This window comes from Nannospalax galili, unplaced genomic scaffold, assembly GCF_000622305.1.
Source record: "Nannospalax galili isolate Female #2095 unplaced genomic scaffold, S.galili_v1.0 scaffold461, whole genome shotgun sequence".
Taxonomy (NCBI): Eukaryota; Metazoa; Chordata; class Mammalia; order Rodentia; family Spalacidae; genus Nannospalax; species Nannospalax galili.
In genome coordinates, this window is record NW_008349975.1 from 3,285,435 (window position 1) to 3,287,949 (window position 2,515).

Below are 2,515 nucleotides of genomic sequence, written 5' to 3' on the forward strand. Positions count from 1 at the left end.
AAAGGATGTAGCCAAAGTGCTAGATAAAGTTTTGGCTCTTGCGCCTTGGTTTGCAGAGTCCTGCTGCTGGGATCCTGAACAATGGGCTCGGGTCTTATTTTTAGCTAGAAAGAAAGAGGTCAAAGTGGGACACCCACAATCTGGGCCGTTCTACCCCATTGTAACTGCCATTCTGGCCTCTCTGAAGGGAGTTCCCCCCAATGCCCCTAAACAAGATGATCTTATTTTAAAGGAGATAGATAAACAAATTGAACAGCAGGAAGCTGTGAATGGCTCACCCCAAGCACTCCCGGTCACAGTGAAACTAGCAGAGCCTTGCTCTGACAAAAAAGCAATATCTACTGCTGAGGATTCAGAAGACGATAGACTAGGGTCTGAGGTCTCACTTAGTAATAAGCATTAAGTCACACCACCCTCTGCTCCACTATACAGGGTGTTAGCCATCTGCCTCAGCCCCGTGCCAGCTGAGGGGGATCGCCTTCCCTTTACCCCTCTCTGGGAGAGGAAGACTGGAAGCCCCTTCCCACACCCTCCTTTCTGTCTGGTTCAGAGGACAACACCCAGGGCCCTGTTACAATTGCTCAGGGCCAACAAAACCCAAATGTCTAGAATCTGTATTCCCATGACACCTTAAAAAATTGCATAAGGCAACACTTGAGGATGGTATCAATTCCCCCTGGCTTAGTCAACTTTTAGATACAATCAGCCATGTGGCCAATACCCCCTATGATTGGCAACATATTGCCCATGCCTGTTTGCAGGAAGGAGATTTCGTCTTATGGAAGGCTGCTTATCAAAATGAGTGTAAACAACAACAGAATGCAGTAGATGCTCCTATGTTCAAAATATAGGGTTTGATGCCCTAGTAGGGCATCCACCAATCATGCACATAAACTCCCCATGTAAAACTGCTTTATGTGAAGCACGACCTACAGAAGGACTAAAGGGCTTAACATTGGGCAAAATCGAGTAAGGCTCAGTTAAAGGAACATTCAAAGAGCTATCAAGACCTTGCCAACTATCACTGAAGACACATAGTTTTTCTCCTGTTAGGTCACAGTAGCCATGATCTGGACTGCCACAATTGGCTTTACAGTAAAGAACATCACATGGTTCCCCCTTCCAGTATTTATCACAGTCACAATACACTTACAACAGAGACACTAGTTGTACACTTTCCATGACCATAGCAATTGTTAGGACAAAAATGGATTAAATAAAAATGTTAAAAACCTGTTAGATTATATACAGCACCACTAAAAATGTGTAATAGTATATAGCTAGATGTTATACCAACTTCAGGCACAGTTTCATTTCCCCTTACTTCAGGGACAATCAAATCAGTAAGTACAGCTATTAAAGGTGCATATAAGAAATTGCCATCATAAACATACATATGATCCCAGCGACATTCTGTAAAAAAATAATTAAATCTTAACACTGCTTTGCATAGCCTTCAATTAGCCATGTGCATTTAGTTTTATATTTATAGTTAATTGGACCATCTGTTAAATATCCAGAAGTCTATGTTAACTTGAACCTGTCCTAGCAGTGTTGGCACTGGTCCCCCACCCAGTCCGGGTTGCACAGGCAGGTGGAATTTACACAGGGGTCCAAAAAGCAGGAGCTGCTCCGTTCGCAGGGCTTGGACTGGACCACCTGCACGTAAAGTGCCAGGTAGAGGAAGCTATAGCACAGCAGCCAGCTGTGCCTGTCCAGCAGCCAGGAGGAGGTGACCCCACCGGCCCTCCGGCCGAACCCTTTGCAACCCCGGGTGGCAGGCCTCAGGGGAGCTGAATAGGTCTGGTGCCCTGGCTGGCATCTGGAAGATTCCTGGTGTCCTGGGCACTGATGGGGATGCCATGGAGGGGAGTTCTGGCCACTGCCTCCCAGGATCCTTGGCAGCTCCTCACTGAAGCTGTGTCCCAGCTGCCTTGGCCACCACTCGGCTGCCTCCGGCCGCACTCAGGCATTGCTACCTGGTCTCTTGACCTTGTCCTCTGTGGGCCACAACCCCACAGCCGTGGCCCCCAGAGCTGAGCAGCCGTGGACCCCAGAGCTGAGCGGCAAGCTGATGGTGCCCAGCACTCCAGAGGGGACCTGAGGGGGAGGGGACCTAACTGACAAAGGCCCCTGATATAAGGATCCAAATCTTGTTATACAACAAGCTTTATTCACCCTAAATTTTTAAAAATTTGACTCCAATGGCCTCCCACCAGAAATAAAGCATTGGAGGGCATTCACTCATCTCACTCGCACCCCCATGGTGAGATGAAAAGACCCCCCTCACAGGAGAATGGAAGGGCCCACACCTATTGCTAACACAAGGGGGTGGCTATGCTTGTGTCTTTTCAGATAATGTTCCTGCCCCCATCTGGATCTCGGCCCAAAACATCAGAGTTGCCTATGATGGAGCCGACTCCAGAGGTATGGGACTCAAAGATGGTGACATAACCAGAAACCCAACCCACAGAGAAGGCAGCCCAAAGCTGCAAGCCCTGAAGCAGACCACCTA

At 48.2% G+C, this 2,515-nt stretch overlaps 1 pseudogene; it reads right to left on the bottom strand.

Moving 5' to 3' along the window:
• Positions 1–840: 840 nt before the first annotated feature.
• On the bottom strand, positions 841–1,864 carry LOC103745246 (annotated as a pseudogene).
• Between the last annotated feature and the right edge of the window lie 651 nt (positions 1,865–2,515).